The sequence below is a fragment of the Equus caballus genome, chromosome X (assembly GCF_041296265.1).
Source record: "Equus caballus isolate H_3958 breed thoroughbred chromosome X, TB-T2T, whole genome shotgun sequence".
Taxonomy (NCBI): Eukaryota; Metazoa; Chordata; class Mammalia; order Perissodactyla; family Equidae; genus Equus; species Equus caballus.
In genome coordinates this window covers 87,664,300-87,682,517 of record NC_091715.1, presented here as the reverse complement: position 1 = coordinate 87,682,517, position 18,218 = coordinate 87,664,300, and the positions used below count along the sequence as shown (strand labels likewise).

The 18,218-nt window shown below is 35.4% G+C and overlaps 1 long non-coding RNA gene across 2 annotated transcripts in view; it reads left to right on the top strand.

Moving 5' to 3' along the window:
• Positions 1 to 18,218, top strand: part of LOC111771643 (uncharacterized) — a 642,377-nt gene that overhangs the window by 543,962 nt on the left and 80,197 nt on the right. The window lies entirely within an intron of this gene.

Sequence of the window (18,218 nt, the reverse complement as noted above, 5' to 3'; positions counted from 1 at the left end):
AAACATATTAGTATATAGCTCCTTCTTTTGTTTTACACAAATTGCAGGATACTATACACATTGTTCTACATCTAGCTTTTAGATTGAACACAAATTTCTTGGAAGTCTCTCCATATCAATAAATATAGGTCTCAATTCCTTTCAACAGCTAATCAGAACCCTGTTGCATGTGTTTACCATAATTTATTTAACAAGTGCTATAGCCCTATTTGCCAATGGTTAGGTGTGTTTTGTTGGTCATTTGAGCAGAGGAGGATATGAAACAAAGATATGAGGCCCTGGATTTAGTGTCAAAACATCTATGTTAAAATCTTTGCTGGCCACTTAATAACTGTGTGACTTTGGGAAGGTCACGTACCATGTAGTTATGGAGATGAGAAAATGTTGGACATAATCCCTGCCCTCAAGGACCTCTTATAAACTATTCAGGAGAAAAGATATAGATATATGAAATGGAAAATAGTACAATACTAGATTGCTGCATAATAAGTAACATATATTAAAATATCCCTACCATGTGGATAAAACAATAGAGATGCTATCTGTAGTTAAGAAAGGTTATCATTGTTGGCTGAATTTACTTTTCCTTTGGGAGATAAATTTAGAGATGGTGGTTAAAATGGACCTCAAGCATAAAGGACTTTAAATAGGCATAGAAGAGAGGAAAGACACTCTGGGAGGGAAAAGAAATGATTTGTTATATTTCATATTAGGATATTTGAGGAATTTATATTATTAAATACAAAGTCTCTCTCACTGTTTTTAAAAAAGATTTTTACTTTAAATTTTATTTGCAAGTACAATTTTTCCAAATAGTGTTTGACTCAGAAACAGGTAGGGTATTACCAAAATCCTCTCCCTATTAACCACTGCAAGTTTCCTTACTTGAGACAGCAATCAAGCAAAAGTTCTAAGTTCAATTGGAAAATTTTTACAAATTTTCTTTTTTTTTTTTTGAGGAAGATTAGCCTTGAGATAACATCCACCATCAATCCTCCTTTTTACTGAGGAAGACTGGCCCTGAGCTAACGTCCGTGTCCATCTTCCTCTGCTTTTTATTTGTGGGACGCCTACCACAGCATGGCTGGACAGGTGGTGCGTAGGTCCGCACCTGGGATCTGAACCAGTGGACCCTGGGCCATCAAAGTGGAATGTGCGAACTTAACCGCTGCACCACTGGACCAGCCCCCAAATTTTCTTTATTGTTATATAAATCACACTATCTTAAGCACAAATTTCGTTATAATGAAAATGACTGAATAACAAAAATTCTCGGTCTAAGTAACAGCATACATACGTATTGGGTTAAATAAAATATCTGTGACGGTAATTCTAATGTAGTTATCTATTTATATTCAACTGTTGGTGACACTAGAAATTACATTTTTGGTACTATAGGCTTTTTCCAAAATCGCATCATCTTTCAAAAAATTATAGTTGTCAACATAGTGAGTCAAAAATTAACCTAAACGTGCAGTTTTGTATATTTTGTACAGTTATTTTAGCAATGGTCCTTGTTTCCTAGGATGAATTGCATTTTCATTTTCCACTTTGGAAGAAGTAAATATGAAGTGTAGCTTTTTCTAATAGTATGAACCACAGGAAATTAGTTATATGGAGTATTCATATGTCTTTACCTGAAAAAGAGGTGTTCAGCTAAATAAATTTGGGAAATTTTTGGTTAAAGAAAGTTTGAGTATTTTTTTAATTCAACTTTGTATTTTGAGATAATTGTAAGTTACATGCAGTTGTAAGATGTCATATGGAAAGATCCAGTGTACCCTTTACCCAGTTTCCCCCCAATGATAACACCTTGCAAAACTACAGTTCCATATCAACCAAAGTATTGGCATTAACACAGTCGAGATACAAAACAGTCCGTTAACCATGAGGCTCCCTCTTATTGGTCTTATATAACCACACTCACCTCTCTCCTTCTTGCCTTCCCCTTTGCCACCCCTGACTCTTGGCAACCATTAACCTGTTCTCCATTTCTACAATTTTATCATTTCAAGAAGGTTTTATAAATGGGATCATATAGCATTTGACCTTGTGAGATTGCATTTTTTCACTCAGTATAATTCCCTGAAAATTCATCCATTTATTGTGTGCATCAATAGTTTGCTCCTTTTTATTGCTGAGTAGTATTCCATCATATAGATGTACTACAATTTGTTTAACTATTTATTCATTGAAAGACATCAGGATTGTTTCCAGTTTGGGGCTATTATGAATAAAATGGTGAGAAACATTCATGTGTAAGTTTTTGTGTGATCATAAATCTTCATTTCTCTGGGATAAATGTTTTGGAGTATACTTGCTGAGTAACATGGTACTTTCATGTTTATTGTTTTAGGAAACTGCCATACTCTCTGCCAGAGTGACTGTACCATATTATAGTCCTACCAGCCATATATGAGTAGTTTAGTTTCTCCTCATCTTTGCTAGCATTTGGTCGTGTCAGTATTTTTTATTTTAATTTTTCTGATATATTTGTAATGATTTCTCATTGTGGATTCAATTTGCATTTTCTTAATTTCTAATGATGTTGAACATGTTTTCATGTGCTAATCTGCAATCTGTATATTCTCTTTGGGAAAATGTCTCTTCATACATTTTGTCAATTTTCTGATGGGTTGTTTTTTCACTGTTGAGTTGTGAGAGTTCATTACATATTCTATATACTAGTCATTTGTTGGATATGTGAATTGCAAATACTTTTCTCCCAATCTGTAGTTTGTATTACCATTCTCTTCAAGAGTCTTGCAAAGCAAAAGTGTGGGCAAGTTCAATGTTAGTATGTAGAAATGTAATTGATTTTTGTGTATTGTTCTTAAATCCTGTGACTTGATGGAAATTATGTTTTTGTTTTAATTCTATGTGGTTATCTATGTAGACAATCATGTCATCTTCAGAGAGGGACCATTTATTAGCTCTAATAGAATTTTTCTATATGCAAGATCATGTCATTGCCTTATAGAGATAGTTTTTTTTCTTTTCCAATCTGAGTGCCTTTGTACTTTTTTCTTGCTTTATTACAGTGGCTAGAACTTCCAGTACTATCTTAAGTAAGAGTTGTAAGAGAGGACACCTTTGTCTTTTTCCTGATCTTAAGGGGAAAGTATTAATTTTTTCATCATTAAGTATGATGTTAGCTGTAGATGTTTTCTAGATGCTATTTGTCAATCTGAGGAAGTTCTTGTAGTCCTACTTTGCTAAGAATTGTTATAAATGGGGAATGGGTTTTATCAAATGATGTTTTGGGGGCATCAATTGATATGATCATAGTATTTTTCTTTTATAATCTATCGATATGGTGGATTACATGGATGGATTTTCATGTGTTGAAACAGCCTTGATTACCTAGAATAAATTCATTTGTTCACAGTGTATAATTCTTTTTATACATTGCTGTATTCAGTTCAGTCAAATTTTGTTGAGGACTTTGCATCTATATTCTTAAGAGATATTGGTCTGTAATTATATTATTTTCTTTTCTTCTTCATTTTTTTTTCGTCCTGTCTCTGGGTTGGGTAATGCAGGGTGATACTAGCCTCATAAAGTGAGTAAGGAAATGTTCCCTCCTCTATTTCTACAAGATATTGTTCACAATTGGTGTTAATTCTTTAAATGTTCAGTAGAATTACACAGCAAAAACATCTGGACCTGGAGATTTCTTTTGGGGGGAGTTTTAATTACAAATTTAATTTCCTTAATGGTTATAGGACTATTCAGGTTATTTTTTTCATCTCAATTGACTTTTGGTAATTTGCAGATTTTGAGATATTCATCCATTTCTTCTAAGTTGTCCAGTTCATGAACTTAAAGTTATTCAAAGTACTGTCATATTATCTTTTTAATTGCTGCAGAATCTGTAGGGATATCCCTATCTCATTCATAATGTTGGTGATTTGCATCTTCTCTTTTTATCTTTGTTGTTCTTGCTAGAGGTTTATTTAATGTTTTCGTTGAAGAATCAGCTTTTTGTTTTAATTATTTTGTCACTGTTTTCTCTTTTCAATCTCATTGATTTGGTTCTTATCTTTAATAGTTCCTTCCTTCTTCTAGCTTTGAGTTTATTTTGCTTTTCTTTTTCTAGTTTCTTGAGGTAGAAATTTGTGTTACTGGCTTGAGAACTTCCTTCTTTTCTACTGACAGCATTTAGCATTATAAATTTTCCTCCCAGCACTTACTTAACTCTATCCTATAAATTTTGATTTGTTGGGCTTTCATTTTCATTAAGTTCAGTGTATTATTAAATTTCCTTTGAAATTTCCTCATTCACTCATGGATGATTTAAAACTGTGTCCTGTAATTTCAACATTTTTAGAGATTTTCATATTGCATGTTATTGATTTCTACTTTGATTCCACTATTTTCATATAACATACAGTATATTTCAATTATTTAATATTAAGAGATTTGTTTTATGGCCAAGGATATGGTTTTTCTTGGTGAATATTCCACAGTTTCTTGAAAGAAATGTATATTCTTCTCTTGTGTGGAATGTTCTATATACATCAATTATTAAATAGTATTTTTACTATAGGATTTCTCAGGGTCATTAGTATGCTTATGCATGTTGTACATTTTTCCTCCAACAATTTTTTAGACCAATTAGACAATAATTACCCCATTTTGGTTTTTTATATGAATATTTTATTTTATTTTATTTTTTATTGAAATATAGTTGACATGCAACATTATGTTAGTTTCAGGTATACAGCATAGTGATTTGACATTTATATACATTATGAAATAATCATTATAAGAAGTTACATCTGTCATTCTACAAAATTATTACAATATTATTTACTATATTCCATATGCTGTACATTATATCCCCATGCTTTATTTATTTTATAACTGGAAGTTTATACCTCTTAATCTGCTTCATCCATTTTGCCCAACCCCTCTGACAACCACCAGTTTGTCCTCTGTATCTATGAGTCTGCTTCTGCTTTGTTTGTTCATTTGTTTTGCTTTTTAGGTTCCACATATAAGTGAAATCATATGATATTTGTTTTTCTCTGTCTGACTTATTTCACTTAGCGTATTACCCACTAGGCCCATACACGTTGCTGCCAATGGCAAGATTTCATTCTTTTTTATGGCTAATGTTACCTTGTGAATATATGCCACATCTTCTTTATGCATTCATCTATTGATGGATACCTGGTTTGCTTCCATATCTTGGCTATTGTAAATACAACTGCAACAAACGTAGGGATGCATGCATCTTTTTGAATTAGTGATTTTGTTTTCCTTGGGTAAATACCCAGAAGTGGAATTGCTGGATCATATAGTAGTTCTAATTTTAATTTTTTGAGCAATCTCCCTGCTGTTTTCCACAGTGGCTGCACCAATTTACGTTCCCACAAGCAGTGTATAAAGGTTCCCTTTTCTCCACATCCTTGCCAACACTTGTTATTTGTTGCCTTTTGATGATAACCATCATTAAAACATCAGCAAAACATGATAGGTGTGAGGTGATGTTTCACTGTGGTTTCTATTTGCATTTCCCTGATGATCAGTGATGTTGAGCATCTTTTCAGATGTCTGTTGGCCATCTGTATGCCTTTTTTGGAAAAATGTCTAATCAGGTCCCTGACCCATTTTTTAATCAGATTGTTTGTCTTTTTGATATTGACTTGTAAGACTTTTTTACATATTTTGGATATTAACCCCTTATCAGAGATATCATTTTAAGATATTTTCTGCCATTCAGTAGGTGGTCTTTTTGTTTTGTTGATGGTTTCCTTTGCTGTGCAAAAGCTTTGTAGTCTGATGTAGCCCCATTTGTTTATTTTTGTTTTTGTTGCCCTTGCCTGAGGGGACAGATCCAAAAAATATTGCTGAGACTGATGTCAAAGAGTTTACTGCCTATATTTTTTTCTAGGAGTTTTATGGCTTCAGATCTTACACTTAGGTCTTTAATTCATTTTGAATTTATTTTTGTATATGGTGTAAGAAAGTGGTCCAGTTTCATTCTTTTGAAAGTAGCTGTCCAGTTTTCCCAGCACCATTTAGTGAAGAGACTGTCTTTTTCCCATTGTATATTCTTCCCTCCTTTGTCATAGATTAATTACTTCATTTTCTTTTATGCTATTATTCATTATTACTTTTATTTACCATGTATATGCCTCTCTGTAATTGGAATACTATTAAAACTGAGCCTGGAAAAAATTCCAACCTGAATGAAAAAAAATACATAGTCAATATTTTTAAAATATTCCCCCTTTTAAACTTTGATACATTTCATTACAAGATTAGAATCTTACCTTTTTTGCCCTATTCTTTAAAAACAATCATAGCATCTCAGTATCATAAATTTACACATTGTGAATTATCTTCTGAAGAAGATAACAATTAACTTTGAGGTAAAAATGTAACTCTTAAGTTTTATCTCCAAATACATACCTTATTTTATATTTCCCTTTATTTACTGTTCTTTGTTAAATGCCCCTTCATTTCATTTCTCTCATTTATTCTAAACAAGGTGAATTTGTTACTGCCAAGTCTTTGCCTATAGCATTCTTTTTACATAGAATTCCTGTACTTATCTTCTAAGCCAATCCATATCAAACTCCTTCTCCAAGATCAAGCTAAAATCTAATAATTTCTAGCATATGTTTTATCATGAAGTATATACTCTATCCATTAATTTCACTATTATTTTACTTATATTTAGGATGAAAGTAATACTCACCAAGCATTCTGCTTTATGCATTTTAGTATTTTTCCTCTTGTGTTGAACTCATCTCCAGTATCTATATTTTGTCTCACTAACTATATTATAAAATTCTTCAGAAGAACAGTAAATGATGATCCTGGTTAATATCTGCTTTACTTCCTGCTTCTCAATTAATGTTAATGACACAACCATCTACCATTTCTTCCAAGATAAAAAATTCTCACTTCCTCTTTTACTCTCACTCTTCATATCAATTCAATTAACAGTGTCGTATTTTATTCAATGACTCTGCAAATGGAATATATTTGATTACCACCTGAAAAAATCTCTCTTCTCTTGGCTTTTGTGACACTAACTACTCTTCTGATTCTTTTCTTTACTTTACTAACTGCCTTTTTCAGGTCCTGTTCGCTGACAATGTCTAACCTTCTAGATCTCTATAGAATACAGTGACACAAGGTTCAGTTTTCCCAATCTTCTCTTCTCTAGACTCTCTACCTAAGTCAGCTGCTTTAAAACGTTTTCTATTGCAGCCCACACTAAAAATTACATATTATATCCTGATCAAACATACGCATGTTCATAAAGTATAATTTTCAGTAAACAATACTTATCCACAACAAGGGTGATGCACTCTGACCTTTTCTATTCTTTTTTTTTATTCTATTGTATTTATTTTTTTAAATATTTGTCACAACCCACTAAATTTATTTTTCAATGCTACTACCCACAATACCCTGGGAGTTAGCATCTGCTTTCATGACTTTAAATATACCATAATAGAGAGGTAACATCCGCATCATGGCAGAGTGAGCTCTTCCCTTGGCCTCTTCCCTCTGAGATACAACCAAAAGGACATTCATACACCAACAGAGGATATATACACATCACAAAAGATGTTTGAGAGACCCATGAAGCCATACACCTGAAGGTGGTGGTGGAGCTGGATCCTCCAGAGGAAGTGGAAGTTGATCTGCAGGAGCTCTGTGGAGAGAGACAGGCTGTGGTGGTGGGAAGAGTGCAGGTGAAAAGGGCACCCTGTCTGCACCTGGTACTCCAGCTGCAGAATCATCTGGAGCATGGTACAGTGAGTGTGTTAGTGGTGGCAGGGAAGGTTTGCAGCCCCAGCATCACCCAGAGCAAGGTGCAGAGAGCTTGGCAGCAGCAGCAGCAGGGAAAGTGCGCAGCCCCAGAATCATCCAGAGCACAGTGTGGAGAGTGTGGCAGTGGCAGAGGGGAAAGTGCATAGGAGAGGGAGGTGCCCCATCCCAACCTGACACTCCAGCCCCACTATCACCTGGTGGATAGAGCAGTGAGCAAGAGAGTTGTGGCTAGGAAAAAGGAAAGTGCACAGTCCTGCAATCGCCAAGAGCACCATACAGAGAGACAAGTGGCAAATGGAGGAAGCACCAGGGAAGGAGAGTACCCCTCCCCTTGCCTGGTGCTTCAGATCTGCCATTGACCAGTCACTCAGAAAAGCAGTCAGTGGCTGGAGCTGAGGAGCCCCTGTTTGTGCTGGGCCCAGAATACACAGCACCTGATCCCCACCCAGTGGTGGTACATGGCAGCTGTGACCAGATAAGAGCACCATGAGGAAGCAAAAACCCATTCCATTAAGCAGTATGAGTAGGTTTATTAAATTTCCAGACCAGAAGGAAAGTGACAAGTACCTAGAAACCAACCCTGAAGGCAAAGAAATCCATAACCTAAATGACAGAGAATTCAAAACAGCTATCATAAAAAAAACTCAACGAGTTACAAGAAAACACAGAAAGGCAATTTTACAAATTCAGAAACTTCTTCACAAAGGAGATTGAAACCATAAGGAAGAACCAATCAGAATTGTTGGAACTGAAAACCACAATGGATGAAATAAAGAAAAATCTGGATTCCCTAAACAACAGAGCTGACAATATAGAGGACAGAATCAGCCAGTTAGAGGATAGTACTATAGAAATGCTTCAGAGAGAGGATAAGAAAGAACTAAGACTAAAAAGAAATGAAGAAGCTCTCAGAGAAATATCTGACTCAATCAGGAAATGCAATATAAGGATTATAGATATTCAGGAGGGAGAAGAGAAGGAGAACAGAGCAGAAATCTTGTTCAAAGAAATAATAGTTGAGAACTTCTCAAACCTGGGGAGGGAGCTTGAGATCCATGTGAAAGAGGCCCCCAAATCTTCTCACTTTGTCAGTGTAAAAAGACCCACTCCAAGGCATATAATAGTGAAACTGTCAAAAGTCAAGGACAAAGAAAATATACTAAGGGCAGCAAGGCAGAAGAAAATAACTTAAAAAGGAACCCCTATCAGGCTTTCAGCAGACTTCTCAGCAGAAACCTTATAGGCTAGGAGAGAGTGGAATGATATATTCAAAATCCTGAAAGATGAAAATTTTCAGCCAAGAATATTCTATCCAGCGAAAATCTCCTTCAGATATGACAGAGAAATAGAAACTTTCCCAGATAAACAAAAAGCTAAGGGGGTTCACTGCCACAAGACCCACCCCCCAACAAAAAAATCCTCAAAAAGGCCCTCATACCTGAAAAAGAATAGGAAAGGGGCTACAAAGCCCTGAGCAAGGACATGAATAGGTAAGCAATAATCAGAAACTGGCAGATCTCTATCAGATCTGGTATAAAGAAAAGGAAAACAGCAAAACAAAAATGATCTCATCATTTTAACCACAAACTCACAATGCAGGATGGAAAAAGATATGACAAAATAACTTAGAAGGGGAAGAGGAAAGAGGTGGAATCAGTATAGTCTAAGGAAATAAGAGGCAATCAGAAAATGGACTATCTCAACTACAAGATTTTTTATACAAACCTAAGTGTAACCACTAAGCAAATAATTAGCATAGAGACATTTACAATAAACAAGGAGAAAATGAAGAAAACCAGCAGAGAAAACTACCTAATCAAATTGGTAGTCCGAAGCACACAGGACTGAGAAACAAAGGAAATGTGGAAGAACTGGGAAACGTGTGAACAGATGTCAATATTAAGCCCTCATATATCAATAATCACTCTAAATGTAAGTGGATTGAATTCTCCAATCAAAAGACACCGAATGGCAGGATGGATTAAAGAACAAGACCCAACAATATGCTGCCTCCAGGAAACACATCTTAGCTCTAGAGACAAACACAGGCTCAGAGTGAAGAGATGGAAGACAATACTCCAAGCTCATGGCAAACAAAAGAAAGCAAGTGTTGCCATACTTATATCAGACAAAGTAGACTTCAAGATAAAACTGGTAAAGAGAGACATAGAGGGGCAGTATATAAGGATAAAGGGGACTCTCCCCTAAGAAGACATAATGCTTATAAACATGTATGCACCCAACCAAGGGGCACCAACATACATAAAGCACCTAATAACAAACCTAAAAGGAGATATCAATGACAACACAGTAATAGTAAGGCACCTCAATACCCAACTTACTTCGACAGATAGATCATCCAGACAAAAACTCAACAGGGAGATAGTAGACTTAAATGAAAAGCTAGACCAGATGAACTTAATAGATATCGAGAGAGCACTCCATCCCAAAACAGCAGAATATATTCTTCTCAAGTGCACATGGAACATTGTCAAGAATAGATGATATATTGGGAAACAAGGCAGACCTCAATAAGTTTAAGAAGATTGAAATCATATCTACTATCTTTTATGACCATAATGCCATGAAACTAGAAATCAACTACAAGAAAAAAGCTAGAAAAGGAACAAAAATCTGGAGACTAAACAATACGCTACTGAACAACCAATGGGTCGTCGAAGAAATAAAGGGAGAAATAAAAAAATATTTGGAGACAAATGAGAACAAAAACACACCATACCAACTCTTATGGGATGCAACAAAAGTGGTCCTAAGAGGGAAATTTGTAGCAATACAGGCCCATGTTAACAAACAAGAAAAAGCTAAAATAAACAATCTTAAACTATACCTAACAGAATTAGAAAAAGAAGAACCAACAAAGTCCAAACTCAGCAGAAGGAGGGAAATAATAAAAATTAGAGCAGAAGTAAATGAAATTGAAACAAAAATGTCTGTAAAAAGGATCAATGAAACAAGGAGCTGGTTCTTTGAGAGGATAAACAAAATTGACAAACCTTTTGCCAGACTCACTAAGAAAAAAAGAGAGAAGGCTCAAATAAATAAAATTAGAAATGAAAGATGAGAAGTTACAATGAATACCACAGAAATAAAAAGATTATAAGAGAATATTATGAAAAGCTATACACCAATAAACTGGAAAATCCAGAAGAAATAGATAATTTCTTAGGCTCTTACAACATCCCAAAACTGAATCAATAATAAATAGAGAATCTGAATAGACCAATCACAAGTAAAGAGATTGAAACAGTAATCCAAAACCTCCCCAAAAATAAAAGTCCAGGACCAGATGGCTTCTCTGGAGAATTCTACCAAACATCAAAGACAATTCATTACCTATTCTTCTCAAACTATTCCAAAAAATTGAGGAAGGTGGAAATATTCCTAACACATTCTACAAGGCCAACATCACTCCAATTCCAAAGCCAGAAAAAGGACAACACAAAGAAGGAAAATTACAGACCAATATTGCTAATGAACATAGATGCAAAAATCCTCAATATTGGCAAACTGAATACAGCAATACAACAAAAAGATCATACACCATGATCAAGTGGGATTCATACCAGGGACATAGGGATGTTCAACATCCACAAATCAATCAATGTGGTACACCACATTAACAAAAAGAGGAACAAAAACCACACGATCATCTCCATAGACACAGTGAAAGCATTTGACAAGATCCAACACCCGTTTGTGATGAAAACTCTCAATAAAATGGGTATAGAAGGAAAATACCTCAACATAATAAAGGCCTTATATGACAAACCCACTGCCAACATCATCTCAATGTTCAATAACTGAATGCCATCCTGCTGAGAACAGGAACAAGACAAGGGTTCCCACTGACCCCACTCTTATTCAGCATAGTAGTAAAGGTTTTGGTCAGAGCAATTAGGCAGGAAAAAGAAATAAAAGGAATCCAAATAGGCACTAAGGAAGTGAAACTCTCGCTGTTTGCAGATGACATGAGTTTATATATAGAAAACCCTAAAGAACCCATCAAAAAACAATTAGAAATAATCAACAACTACAGCAAAGTTGTAAGATACAAAGTCAACTTACAAAAATCAGGTGGCATTTCTATACTCTAATAACAAACTAACAGAACAAGAACCAAGAATACAACTCCACTTATAATCCCAACAAAAAGAATAAAATATCTAGGAATAGATTTAACCAAGGAGTGAAAGACCTATACAAGGAAAACTATAAGACATTATTGAAAGAAATTGAGAGTGACATAAAGAAATGGAAAGATATTCCATGTACCTGGATTGGAAGAATAAACATGGTTAAAATGTCCATTCTACTTAAAGCAATCTACAGATTCAATGCAATCCCAATCATAATATCAATGACATTCTTCACAGAAATAGAACAAAGTATCTTAAAGTTCATATGGGGCAACAAAAGACCCCAAATAGCCAAAGCAATCCTGAGAAACAAGAACAATGCTGGTGGCATCACAATCCCTGACTTCAAAACATATTACAAAACTATAGTAAGCAAAACAGCATGGTACTGCTACAAAAACAGGCACACAGATCAATGGAACAGAATTGAAAGCCCAGAAATAAAACCACACATCTATGGATAGCTAATCTTCAACAAAGGAGCCAAGCACATTCAATGGAGAAAGGAAAACTTCAATAAATGGTGCTGGGAAAACTGGACAGCCACATGGAAAAGAATGAACGTAGACCATTATCTTTCTTCATACACAAAAATAGACTCAAAATGTATCAAAGACTTGAAGGTAAGACCTGGAACCATAAAACTTCTGGAAGAAAATATAAGCAGTACAGTCGTTGACACCAGTCTTAAAAGGATCTTTACAAATGAGATGTCCACTCAGACCAGGGAAACAAAAGAAACAATAAACAAGTGGGACTTCATCAGACTAAAGAGCTTCTGGAAGGGAAAGAAAACCAAGATCAAAATGAAAAAAAAAAACCCACCAACTGGGGGAAAATATTTGCAAATCATATTCCAATAAGGGGCTAATCTACATAATATATAAAGAACTAACACAACAAATACAAAAAAAAAAAAAACCCAATCAAAAACTGGGCAGAGGATATGAACAGACATTTTTCCAATGAAGATATACAGATGCTCAACGTCACTAATCATCAGGGAGATGCAAAGCAAAACTACACTTAAATATCATCTTACACCTGTTAGAATGGCTATAATCACCAAGACAAAAGATAGTAAGTGTTGGAGAGGTTGTGGAGAAAGGGGAACCCTCATCCACTGCTGGTGGGAATGCAAACTGGTGCAGCCACTGTGGAAAACAGTATGGAGATTTCTCAAAAAATTAAAAATAAATAGAAATACCATATGACCCAGCTATCCCACTACTGGGTATTTTTCCAAAGAACTTGAAATGAACAATACAAAGAGACTTATGCACTCCTGTGTTCATTGCAGCAGTATTCACAGTAGCCAAGATGTGGAAGCAACCGAAGTACCCAGCGACTGATGATTGGATAAAGAAGATGTGCTATATATATATATATATATATATACAATGGAATACTACTCAGCCATAAAAAAGACATAATCATCCCATTCACAGCCACATAGATGGACCTTGAGGGAATCATGTTAAGCGAAATAAGCCAGACAGAGAAATACAAACACCATATGATTTCACTCATATGTGGAGCATAAACTTATGGACAAAGAGAACAACTTAGTGGTTACCAGGGGGAAGGGGAGGGAGTGTGGGCACAAGGGGTGCAGGGGCACATTTACATGGTGTTTGACAAATATTAATGTACAACTGAAATTTCACAATGTTATAAACTATTTAGACCACAATAAAAATTTTTTAAAAAATACAAAAATAAATATACCATAATATACCATCTATGTGCCAGTAATTGCCAAACTTTAAGGTCTAACACAATCTATCACTGAGCTCCAGATTTACTTACCTAGTTTCATACTTGACTTTCAACCTGAAATTCTAATGGGCATCTCAAAATTAAAATATCAAAAATGGAGTTCTTGATTTCTCTCCTACCTCCACTGACTCATTCATCGTCAATATGCTTCAACTCCCCAAATACCATAATTTTTATACACACTAGCTCAAACCCAAAACTTAGGCACTATCCTTGATTATACTTTTTTCTTCACAACCACTCCCTCAATAAATTTCTTCATTAAGTCTTGTCCACTCTTCCCTCTTACCATCTTTCCCATGGACTACTGCAATAAAATTTCAACTAGTCTTTCTACTGACCCCACTATGCCCCCACATCCATAGCATCCAAAGAGATCTTTTAAAAATGTATATCAGATTATGTCACTTACCTGCTCAAAACACTTCCCTTTGTACTTAAAATAAAATTCCGTTTGCTTGCCAGGTGTTTTAGTTTGAGTCCCTGGAAAACAGAGCCTGAGACTAAATCTTATTTGTTACCCCTTTACTTGAGCTTGAAATCTCAGGGAAACAAAAATGAGGGAAAAGGGAGAGTGATACAGAGAAGGAGGAAAGAGCAGATACAGGGTGGTGCTTTACCAGACTGCCCAAAGTTTTGTAACAAGTGCAGCTGACTACTCTGCCAGCAACTCTCGCTCAATCTTCTAAAACATCTTGAGAGAGGCTGCATGAACTACTGTGTTTCAGAAAAGTCCATCTTGGGGGAAGAAGGAAGAATTTATTTGTCAAACTTTGTCTAATGGGATATGAACCCACCCTACTTCTAGTTTGCATAATCTAAGCGCACTAGAAACCTGGAAGAAAAACCAAAATTTCCACAGGTTCATTCCAGCCAGTGAACAAGCAAAACAGTCTTGCTTTACCAGTTAACGTCTGCATTATCACGTTTGATCTGTAGCAGTGGAAGTGGCAGCAACCACTACTTGGCTCCACGAGTGTGGGAACAGCACAAGCCATTGCTAGGACTGCTCCAATTAGAAAGCAAGCCAAATTCTTAGATCTGAGGTAATCCTTAAACTGAGCCTCTAACACATGGTTTATAAGGTTTTAAATGATCTGATCTCTGCCTTTTTCTTGACCCTCATCTTTACCACTATTTCTCTCATACGCTATACTTCAGCTACATTGTTTCTTAAAGTAGCAAAATTTGTAACTGCTTAAGGATATTTTCACTGCCTTTTCCCCCTGTGTAGAATATCTGCCAAGTATTTTCAGGGTTAGCTCCTTATCTCTTATAACTCAGCTCAACTATCACCTCCTTAAAGACCTCTCAGATTCCGTAGATAAAAATAGCTTATCAGTAGCTCTCCAGGATTTTTATCTTCGTTTATTTTCTTCAGAGCATTTATCACAATCTTGTTTATTTATTTGTTTGTTTATTTTTGTTCCTTCCACCCCTAGCACATAACATCATGCAAACAGTGATATTATTTTTCCTGTTCACTGCTGCATTCATAGTACTTATCACATATCTGGCACATCAAAATTATTATCATAAATATCTATATTTTAAAGTCTTATTCATGTTTTTCTAGTGGATACATAGTGAGCCAGTTCAATTCCCTTCCAAGATCAAGGCATTCATTCTTTCAACTGCTGGGAATGTTGGATACTGATGGCTTCTATTGAGTCCCTCCAGGCGAATTGCTCTCTGCTGAAGGAAGATGCCTCACCAAGTCCGTGTCTCCTCTCTAGAGGTAGCCTGCATCCTATCATGGGTCAATACAGGAGTGAAAATACCCAGCCCTATTGCCTCATTGCAGCACATTTCTGAGGGGTCATACCAGGCTCGAGCTCCTCCTGAGATTGGAAGGGGCCTCTGTTGCCATTGTATTACAATTATACTCCTCCTTCTATCCGGTCTTGCTTCCTTCACTGTGTTTCAAAGTTGTTTCTAAGAGCACTCCCCAGTGAAGCTTCTGAATGAAAATCTCTGCCTCAGAGTTCATTTCCTAGGGTACTTGACATAAAGCAGCTAATTCAGAAATATTTTGTTTAAATCTAGCCTCTCCATTTCAACTGCCACTAACCTATTCTCAGCTTTATCACTTCCCACTTGGATTATTTCAACAGCCTCCAAATTGTCTTTTGTCATCTATACCTTCTCTCCACCAGTTTTAGAATTCTTATTCCTGAGCCACTAATATAGGTTAAGAACCCAGTAAAGGGCATGGACCCCTCTGCAAATATGATAAAGATCTTGTCTGCTCCCTGCTCTGCTCCTTGTCCCATGAAATAAGTGTACTTTTGCACCTATATATACATTTTTGCAAATAATTTTCTTGGGTTAGGACTTCCTACAACTCATCTATGGAATCTAGCTTAAGAACTGCTGTTTAAAAGGCTTAATTAGAGTAACTGAGCAGGCAAAATATGCAATTACTTAAGCACTTATTTCTTAGAAAAATAGAACCGTAAAACTATTTTATATATATATTTTTTGCTTGCTTTTGTTTGGTCATAGGAACAGCATAGAAAGTCATCTAAGAAGAACAGGAAGCCATGCTAGAAGAAGGAAGAAAACTTCAAGAGGTGGTAAAAGGCAGCAATATTCCTTGGTTAAAAGAACCAGGGGGAAGATTGTGCAAGCCATGCTTAGGAAAGGCTCATGCTTGGGAAATTAGCTCTTCCTTAGATCAGACTCGTGGAAAATAATTAATTTGTTTTATTGAGATATAATTGACATAACATTATTTTTATTTCAGGTGTACAACAGAATGATTTGATATATGTATATATTGTGAAATGATCACCACAATAAGTCTAGTTAACATCCATCAGCACACATAGTTACAAATTTTTTTCTTGTGGTGAGAACTTTTAAGATCTATTTTCTTAGCAGTTTTCAAATATACAATGCAGTATTATTAACTACAGTTACCATGCTGTATGTTACATCCCCAGGACTCATTTATCTTATAACTGGAAGTTTGTCCATTTTGACTCCCTTCACCCATTTAACCCACCCCCCCACCTCTGTCAACTACCAATCTGTTCTCTGTTTCTATCAGTTCAGTTGTGTTTTTTTTTAGATTTCACATATAAGTGAGTTCATACAGTATTTGTCTTTCTCTGTCTGACTTATTTCACCACCGTAATGCCTTCAAGGTGTATCCACGTTGTCATATATATTTATTCTTATAAACCTTTCAAAGCTTCCTTAAAAAGCTTTTTTTCTCTGAAAGAGATTGGTAGTACAGTAATAATCCTAATTTTTGCATAGGTAAATAATTCTTCCCTCATCAATTATGTATAATGTAAAAATCAGGAGAATTCTGTGATGCAGATGAACTAATAAGGAAGGCACCATTAAAATGGCTAATCAAATTAGTTAAAATCAAGATAGTTACAATAAACCTAGCAAGCCAGGTTTGCTTACTAGGAACGTGAATGCAGAACAATTTACCTATTAAAGTTATTACAATGATATTTTAAGCACTGAAGTATATGTCTGATTAACTCACAGTCATTGACTCAAAATGGGTGAAAATCTTCTAATTACTGTATAATGACATTGAAGCTCAACTTAGTTTTTGCTATGAACCCTTTAGATTCCAAATTCATTACAAAATTATTCAAAGAAACCATCATTTTTAACATTCTGAAAAATTTTATAGATAATGCATTTCATAATAATAACTTACTACATTTATTCAGCATTTATTAGGTATCAGGCAGTTTGTTACATACTTTAAATCAGTCAGTCCATTTCATCTGCACAACTACCCTGAAAAGTAGTTTTACACCCCATATTACTGATGAAGAAAGACAGCAATTATATAATTAGCCTAAGCTCGCACAGATGGTAAGTGAAGAGCCAAGAATCAAACTCAAGACTACTGCGTCTCTATCATGTAAAAAGTCCTTTAAAATGATATATATCTATATGCACACTCCATTGTATCACAATATATATTTTTATGATCTATATATCAGTTAACTAGTACTGTATAACTAATTACCTCAAAACTTGGTGGTTGAAATAACATTTATTTGTTCACAATTCTGTGGGTCAACAGTTTGGACTAGGCTCAGCCAGAATAGTTTATCCTGGCTCTATGAGGTGTTGGTTGGGTTCAATGTTAAGTCTAGGGTCACAGATGGTATAGCTAGAGTGGCTGGTTTTACTGGCCCTCTCTCCCTACGTAGTCTATCATCATGCAACAGACTAGGCTGGTCTTGGTCAAATTGTGACAGCATTCCTAGAGGGAGAGAATGGAAGCTATAAGGCCTCTTGAGGCCTCTTAAGCTTAGAATGGGTACCACATCAATTTTGTTTCATTCAATTGGTCAGAGAAAGTCACAGAGCCAGCCCAGATCCACATGGTTTGGAATTAGATTCCATCTTTTGATGGAAAGAGATGAAACTAATTTGTGATCATTTGTGATTTGCCAAATTCCCATTAGTAGTAATAGGGAAGGTCTATTACTTAATAATTACTTG